The 8,778-nt window shown below is 54.1% G+C and overlaps 1 long non-coding RNA gene across 1 annotated transcript in view; it reads right to left on the bottom strand.

The window, feature by feature from the left end:
* Nucleotides 1-624: 624 nt before the first annotated feature.
* Nucleotides 625-8,778, bottom strand: part of LOC149859814 (uncharacterized) — a 102,600-nt gene continuing 94,446 nt past the window's right edge. Inside the window, exons 2-4 of the long non-coding RNA XR_016443417.1 lie at nucleotides 1,912-1,993; nucleotides 1,125-1,434; nucleotides 625-870 (exon numbers count right to left, since the gene is read on the bottom strand). This is a non-coding gene — a long non-coding RNA (uncharacterized LOC149859814). The remainder of the gene's footprint in view (nucleotides 871-1,124; nucleotides 1,435-1,911; nucleotides 1,994-8,778) is intronic.

Raw genomic sequence — 8,778 nt, 5'->3', positions numbered from 1 at the left:
ATCTGGACACAAGTAACCAAAGCCATTACAGTAAATATGAATTAAGCCAAAATTACAGAGGAATCTCCTATGCTAGCAGATCAGGATGAAAGTGAATGAAGTGACCTTTGTAAAGTTGCAGATAGATGCTAGCTTTTAATCAGTAACTGTGGCATCTCAACCCCGCTCTGGAGTAAACATTAGACCCTTGTTTGAGACATATCCATCTCCTGAGATTGTCATACTGAGGCTGCAAAGGATTTTCCATAAGTATTCCTTTGAAATGTAATCTTTTGTCCTGTTGAATAACTTATATTTATGTTGAATAACCTAGAAATAGTCCCACTGAAGTCAATGAGTCAAGTACTATATACCAGAAACAAGAGCATCAGAATCTAGCATAGTGGGAATACATGTAGACTGAGGAGTTATTGAGGTGAGTGAAAGCATCATACACTGATACTATACAAAATATCATATATTCACTTTGTTTTTCTTGTCCATTAAATATTTCTCAGTCTCTCCTGTTAAGCATCCACATGATTTGACACTATCCTGAATAGAACTTACTCTGCTGGGATCCAAGTAACTGGGCACATCTACACATGCCTGTGAGGGGTGCGGTTTGTCGACCGACCGTTTCACAGGGGACACCCGGTGGGAGGGGAATGTGTCATCCTCACTGCACCCATGCCAGTCTCGTCTGCCATGACTTTGATGGTAACTTGGGGTTCACAATATTGTGGCGCGTGCAGTTCGGAAACAGCACTCCGTCTCCGCTGAGTCCAGGGGTCCTGAGGGCTCCTCCTCCCCTACACCCTCGTCCGGTCCTCTGGGTAGCAGCCGCCCCTCGGCAGGCCACTCGTCAGGACGCTGGTCCCAAAAAGAATGCTCAAAAGGAAAACAAAGTACAGAGTCCAACACAAAGTTCCTCACAGGGATTCACGGGAGCTGGGGTTTGTTTGGCCCCTCGGCTATCCTCCCCGATATCCCTACCTGCAGCAGGGCTGACCCCCTTCCGGACTTCAGGCTGGGATCTTCCGCCCTCTCCCAGGGCCTCCTTCCACCCCTTTGTCCTCCCAAATTTCACAGGCGCAGTGACTTCCCCGCCTGTGGTTGCCCTTGTATTATAGTACTTACGATACCTGGCTCCTGCCGGGTGCTGTCGCTTCCCATGGCGCTAAGCCGCTTGAGTCTTCGCTGTCAGTTGGCCGGGCCTCCTCGCTGCACCAGGGCTTACTCCTGCCCTAGTAGGTCCTGCCGCATCTCCAGGCAGCTCGCACCCGCTCCAGGGTGCTTCTCCCGATGCTGGCTCTTCCCCAGCTCTCCTCCGGATCCGCCACTCCCAACTCCGGACCCGCCACTCCTGCCTCCGAATCCGCCGGGGCCCTCTCCGGACCCGCTGGGCTCTCTTTATCTGTCCGGGTAGGCCTCAAGCCAGGTGCTTCCGGGTTCCTGGAAGGGGGAAACTTAGGTGCTTGGTTTTCCGCCGGGACCCGGAAGTCGGGCCGGTCCCTGCCACCAGCGGCATCACCCTCGCCCCGCACCTTCTTCACCCCCTTACATATGCTAGGCGCTTCTTCACTCTGACCGTCACCTCCCCTGGCCTGCCCTTTCTGCAATGGGGGGCCTCCTTCTGTGGCTCTGGCTGCGGTCCCGTTCCCCCGTGCCTTGACAAGAAGTCTGCCACTGTGTTAGTACGCCCTGGTTTGTATCCAATCTGAAATTGGAACAGCTGAAGTGCCAGGGCCCACCTCATTATTCATGCATTTTCTGTTTTAGTGGAGTTAAGCCAGCATAGGGGAGCATGGTCCATTATTAACCAGAACTCTCGGCCTAACAGATAGTATTTAAAGTAGTCAATACCCCACTTTATAGCCAAACACTCCCTTTCAATGGTAGAATACCTTTGCTTGTGGTCGTTTAACTTACGACTAGCAAATGCCACTGGGCGTTCCGCTCCGTCCACCTCCTGGGTGAGGACTGCCCCCAGGGCATAGGCCAAAGCATCCGTCTGCAGAGTAAACGAGACATTGAAATTAGGCGTATGAAGAATGGCTTCCTGACATAGTGCTTTCTTAAGCTCTTCGAAAGCTCTATGTCTCTCCGGCGTCCATTTTACCTTGTGGGGCTCTTGGCCCCTGGTTGTCTCGACTAAGGGATTGGCAACCTCGGCAAACTGAGGAATAAATCAGCGATAATAACTGGCCAAACCGAGAAACGCCCGCATATGCTTCTTTGTCAGCGGCGCTTCATAGTTTCGGATGGCCTCCACTTTGTCTCTCAGTGGCTTCACCTGCCCATTGCCAACCAAGAAACCCAAGTACTTCGTCTCGCTTTTGCCCAGGGCACACTTCTTTGGGTTGGCCATCAGACCTTTTCGCCTCAGCTCTTGCAGAATCTCCCTTAAGGCCTTTACATGTTGCTCCCACGTCTGGGTGTATACAACGATGTCGTCTATATAGGCTGCCGCGTATTCCTGGTGGGGTGCGAGTACCCAGTCTATGAGTCTTTGAAACGTCGCTGCAGCGCCATTCAACCCGAAGGGCATCCTTTTAAACTCAAACAAACTCCACGACATGCCAAAAGCTGTTGTCACGGAGTCACGTAAGTGCCCCGTGACTGTGAGTATGATTGGCAGAGCTGCCAATCATCCAGGCAGCTCAGGTGCCGGTTACCAGGGCAACCAGGCAGGTCATGTGGCCAGAAGGGGGCAGGGCCAGGCCTTTATAAACAGCTTAGGCCGGAGCCTGCCTCACAGTTCCCTTCTGGCTGCCGCAGGAGCGGGAGCTCTGTGGCTGAGCTGAGTGGCCTGAGTTAGCGGTCACAACCTTACCACACTAACCGGCTGCGGTGATGCGGGGAACAAGATCGCCCTGAAGGGAGGTAGGACTGAGGGTCCTGGCGGGGCTTGGAGTTATGGTTAGGCGTACGGAGCCTCTGTGTTTATGTTACAGCCAGATGGCTTGAGCTTATGTTACAGTTTGCACCGGAGGACCGGGTGAGGCTGTAGGGGAGTGAGGAGGCCTCACGGGGGCTCCCCAGCAGCTTGGGGGTTCCCGGTGCCCAGTAGGGGCACAGTGCCAGCGGGGCACTATTGTCGGTGCCGGAGAGGCACCGTATTGTGCCAGGGAGGCGCGGTGTGTGGGGTGGCAGACCCCAGCCCATAAGGGCGGTGTTTTGCCCAGTGGGGCAACCGGACCCTGAGAAGGGTCAAGGAGACAGGCACGGCGGCGAGCGCCGTGCCCCGAGCGCGAGGCGCGCGGCATCAGCCCTAGAGAGGCAAGGCCCCAGAGCGGGGCAGAGATAGAGCGCGAGGCGCTAGGCGTCGGCCCTAGAGAGGGCAAGGCCCCAGAGCGGGGCAGAACGCGGCAGTAGTGAGCCGGCCCAAGGGCGCCGGTAGAGAGGGCGGCGAGAGCGAGCCGGCCCAAGGGTGCCGGTAGAGAGGGCGGCAGTAATGCTCTAGACCCAAGGGGCAGCCAGCGATTAGCTGGACACCGGCAAGAACCCGGCCCAGGGGGCGCCGGTATTAGGCGGCACTAGCGAGCCGGACCCAGGGGGCGCCAGCGATTAGCTGAACGCCAGCGAGACAGGCCCAGGGCGCAGGGAGCGGGCTGGAGATAGGAGCCCGGCCCAAGGGGGCGCCAGGTGGGCGAGGAGCCCCGGGGCCTGAGAGAGAACGAGGGCACCCAAGGGGCGAGGGACTATACAAATGTCCCCCAGAACAGCTGCGAGGCTTGGGGCGTGCTAAAGGGGAGGTTTGGAGGCATGCATAGCCCTTAAGGCGGGGCGCATATAGATACCCCATTCTGGAGTAGGGACAGGAACATCAGTACCGTCCACTAGGGAAACAGGCAGCCTCCCATACTACTTATTGATCATCAAAGTCGTGGCGGGCAAGATTCTGAGGGTGCTACGTTCACCCTAACATGACGGTAGGGGGCGTTAGGGAGTTCACGGCCATCCCTAGGCCCCGCTCCCTCACAGCTGTCTTTGGCTGATCTTCTGGCCGTAAGGGGATCTGCCAGTACCTCTCTGACAAATCTAAAGTGGAGATAAAGTTAGCTTGTCCTATCCACTCCACTAGTTCGTTCACCCGGGGCATGGGAAAGGCATCAAACTGTGTTATTGCGTTTAGCTTTCTAAAATCCACACACAGCTGCAAGCTGCCATCTGGCTTTGTTACTGCCACTAGCGGACTCCGCCAGGGGCTACGTGAGGGGGTAATGATCCCCTGCGCCAACATTCTTTCCAGTTCCTCCTTAATGGGTTGGCACTGGTAAAAGTGAATCCTCCGCCACCTCTCTCTTGCGACCTGGCCCCTTTTCCTCACGATAGCATGTTCAACTCCCTTCGCCTTCCCCGGGCTCTCTGTGAAGACATCTCTAAATTCATGGACCAATTCTTGCAGTTGTTGTTCCTGCCCATCCCTCAGTTGCCGATCCCCGGCACCGAAAACATCCCTCGGGTGGCCTGGCGACGGGTCCCGCCCTTGAGCTTCTTGTTCTTTGGCCTCCCAATCTGTCTCGAGCAGGAGCCCCTGGGGTTCCTGCCACTCCTTCAGTAGGTTGACTTGGAAAACCTGGGTCTTCTGACGTCTACCCTCCCTTCGGACTTCATAGTCCACTGGGCCCACTCGCCTCACCACCGTCACCGGTCCTTGCCACTGTGATTCAAACTTGCTATTGGCACAGGCAACATCACCAGCACTTTCTGACCTGGCTGTAATTCCCGCTCCTTCATCCCTCAGTCATACCGGTCCTTTTGTTGCCTCTGGGCCTCGGCCAGGTTATCGTGAGCCGTCTTCCGGGCCAGGCAGAGCCACTCCTGTAGGTCCTGTACGTATTCGGCCGCCTTATGGCCTACGCGACCATCATCCTCCCAGCCTTCCTGTACGATATCTAACAAGCTTCTGGGATGGTGCCCAAAGACCAGCTCGAATGGGGAGTAACCCGTAGAGGCCTGTGGGGCGTCTCGGACCGCAAATAAAAGTGGCGGCACTAACGAGTCCCATCTCTGGGGGTCATCCTGGGTGCAACGATGTAGCATCCCCTTTAGGGTAGCATTGAAACGCTCTACCAACCCGTTGGCCTGAGGGTGGTATACTGTCGTTTTGAGGTGGTGTATCCGCAACACTTTGCAAAGTGCCGCTACCACCACCAACATAAAGTTCCACCCCGATCAGTTATTATTTCCCTAGGGATTCCAAACTTGGTTACCCATTTCATAAGTTCTTCCGCGACCTTAACCCCCATCACCGCCCTCAAGGGTACGGCCTCTGGGAAGCGGGTGGCATAATCAATAAGCACCAGAATAAACTGGTGTCCCACCATGCTACGGGGTAATGGGCCCACTACATCTAAGGTGACCCTTGCAAATGGGTCCCGCACCACTGGCACCGACTGGAGGGGAGCCCAGGGGGGCTTGTTAGCGCTCACTTTTTGACATTTCTCACACGCTTTGCAGAAGTTTTCTACATCTTCATATAGATGGGGCCAGAAGCACCAACGCGTCAATCGAGCTTCCGTCTTACATTTTCCCAGGTGTCCCCCCATAGGATTCCCGTGTGCTAATCGCAATAGCTGGGCTCTATAGGAGCGGGGGATCAGGAGCTGCTCTACCTTCTCCTCCGCCCACTGACCCGGCTTAATGTAGTACAATAAACCCCGTCTCATTTCTACGTGGGGTCCCTTTGCTCGACTCACGCTGGGGCTTACCTGCAGCTGGGGCTGGGAGATCACCTCCTCTCTGAAGGGTTGCAGCTCTACATCCTCCTCTTGGGCCTCCCTGAACTGGTTGCTGCTGGCAAGATCTTCCAGCTTTTCATCACTTTCTCTCTTGACTTCCCCTCCGGCTAAACCCCCCAGGGGCTTATCCTGGGGCCGGAGTGTCACCAGGACCTCGAAGATCTCCAGCCAGTCCCTTCCCAATATCATTGGGTACAGTATCTCCTCGCTCAGGCCCACCGGCAGTCGCTGGGAGGTGCTTTGTACGCGTATGTCTAGGACCCTTCTTTCAAAATACGACCTCTGCTTGTGGAGACAAATGAGGTGAATTCCAGCGCATCGGGGGGCTTGCCTCCACTCAATCATAGACAGTCGGACCAGGGTCTGGGCACACCTGGTATCCACCATGGCCGTCAAGGGGCGTTGTCCCACCCAAGCTCGAACCTTGGGTAAAGGTTGGGGGGAAGTCCCCACCCCTGCGCAGACCCCACACTCCATGGGTTCCTCTCTCGTGAGCTCCCGCGCTCTCCCGGATCCATCAGGGTACTGTCTCCCTTTGGCGGGTTGATAGTCCGGGTTTACCGGACAAACCCTGGCCATCATGTCCTCTCCCTCCAAAGCGAAAACAAAAGAAATCCCTTCTTTCCAGTGTCCTTTCGTTTTTACCTCCCCTCCCCTTTTTGGGAGGGCCCTCTCGTCCCGACATACCACTGTCTAGGCACAGTCCCTTTTCATAGATTTCATAGACATTAGGGCTGGAAGGGACCTCGGGAGATCATCGAGTCCAGCCCCCTGCCCAAAGGGCAGGAAGTCAGCTGGGGTCATAAGATCCCAGCAAGATAAGCATCCAATTTACTCTTGAAGGTGTTCAATGTAGGTGCTTGAACCACCTCTGAGGTGCTCCTCCTCCCCTACACCCTCGTCCGGTCCTCTGGGTAGCGGCCACCCCTCGGCAGGCCACTCGTCAGGATGCTGGTCCCAAAAAGAATGCTCAAAAGGAAAACAAAGTACAGAGTCCAACACAAAGTTCCTCACAGGGATTCACGGGAGCCAGGGTTTGTTTGGCCCCTCGGCTATCCTCCCTGATATCCCTACCTGCAGCAGGGCTGACCCCCTTCCGGACTTCGGGCTGGGATCTTCCACCCTCTCCCAGGGCCTCCTTCCGCCCCTTAGTCCTCCCAAATTTCACAGGCGCAGTGACTTCCCCACCTGTGGTTGCCCTTGTATTATAGTATTTACGGTACCTGGCTCCTGCCGGGTGCCGTTGCTTCCCACGGCGCTAAGCCGCTCGAGTCTTCGCCATCAGTTGGCCGGGCCTCCTCGCCATGCCAGGGCTTACCCCTGCCCCAGTAGGTCCTGCCGTGTCTCCAGGCAGCTCGCACCCGCTCCAGGGTGCTTCTCCCGACGCCGGCTCTTCCCCAGCTCTCCTCTGGATCCGCCACTCCCAACTCCAGACCCACCGCTCCTGCCTCCGAATCCGCCGGGGCCCTCTCCGGACCCGCTGGGCTCTCTTTATCTGTCTGGGTAGGCCTTGAGCCGGGTGCTTCCGGGTTCCTGGAAGGGGGAAACTTAGGTGCTTGGTTTTCCGCCGGGACCCGGAAGTCGGGCCGGTCCCCATCGCCGCCAGCGTCGCCCTCACCGTGCACCTTCTTCATCCCCTTACAATGCCCTTATGCTGCTGTTGTGTTACTGTGTCAGCATTTAGTACTTCCTTTTGGATATTTCAATATGTAGAGTATCCAGGAATGTTCAGGAGCAGGTTGATTGATTTTAAATCTTCTGTGGAAACACGAAGAACATTAGACCAAAAAGAAGTACAATGACCAAAAAGAAGTACTAAATGATGGCACAGTAACAGCTTGTACTGCACCATGTGTGGTGGCCAGAACCAGAGGGGTTACTATCATGAGCAATAAATATATGCTTTTGGAGACATCCAGGCAATTGTCTAGCAGTTAAGATTAGCTAATGCAAAGCTTACGAGTTTGCAACCCGCAAGTGGAATTTGTCTGTCAAAGTGTTGAATGTAACTGTTTGCACTGATCAAGGGACTGACTGGGCCCCCAAAATAAGCAAAACTACAAGATTAGCTGATCTAACAGGTTTTTTTAAGGTCAGCCATAACAAGATCTGACCACCTATTATAATTAGCACATTCAAAGGAATCCAAGGAATAAGAAACCAAGGGGTTGAGCTTGGACAGAGTAATGCTAATTTCAGACCTCAAAGTAATATGGTGTAATTTGCTTATTGGGTGAATGCGAGTTCAGGCGGTAACCTTTCATGATAATTTCTAACATCTTTTAATCCCATTGGGTAACAGCTATAGGGCAAGATTGTGAGTGGCTCTAAAGCCAACAGATTAGCATAAGATAAGGTATAAAGGAACGTGCATGTCAAGTAACCAGTTTGAAGGACAGGACAGAAGGACCATCGCTGTACGAAGCCTGGACCCCAGACTCCCAGTGTGAGCAAGGACTGGATCCTGACCAAGGGACCTTGCCAGTGACCCCTGGACAGCATTGATTGGGAACACCTTACTTCGCTGGAACAACTTGGCGCGCACCTGGCATAGAAGGACTGTCAATAAGTTGCCAACCCCATGTGGGAACTCTGTCATTCTGTCTATCTGTTGTTATTATTTACTATTAGCTCTTTATTATTGTACTATTTGTTTGTCACTTTAACCTTTCTGTTAGCTGCTGTATGCTAAGCTATAGGTAAATTTGCCTTTACTTCACTCCCGACTCACCGCCTCGATCCTGAACCCAGCAGCCTAACAGCTGATACACTCACAGTGCCTAGCCAGCCTGTAACAACCATGCTGGTGGCACACAGTTATTTGTGCATGACTATATTGTCATCATAGCAGTGCACTATAATGAGGAAGCACATTGCCATGGTGATGTAGCTATGGCATCATAGTTTGCGACCACCAATGCTACATTACTGTAGTGCATTGCTGTGGTGACATAGCGTCATGTGTAGATGCACCCACTGGGTACTATATTATGACCAGTAATGAGGGACTATGTGCAACACTGAATGAAAACTCCTGGCACTCTGGTGTAGT

Source organism: Crocodylus siamensis, chromosome 7 (assembly GCF_052110815.1).
Source record: "Crocodylus siamensis isolate JL-2025a chromosome 7, ASM5211081v1, whole genome shotgun sequence".
NCBI classification, from domain to species: Eukaryota; Metazoa; Chordata; order Crocodylia; family Crocodylidae; genus Crocodylus; species Crocodylus siamensis.
The sequence above is the reverse complement of the archived record's forward strand: the minus strand, read 5'-3'. Positions and strand labels throughout refer to the sequence as shown.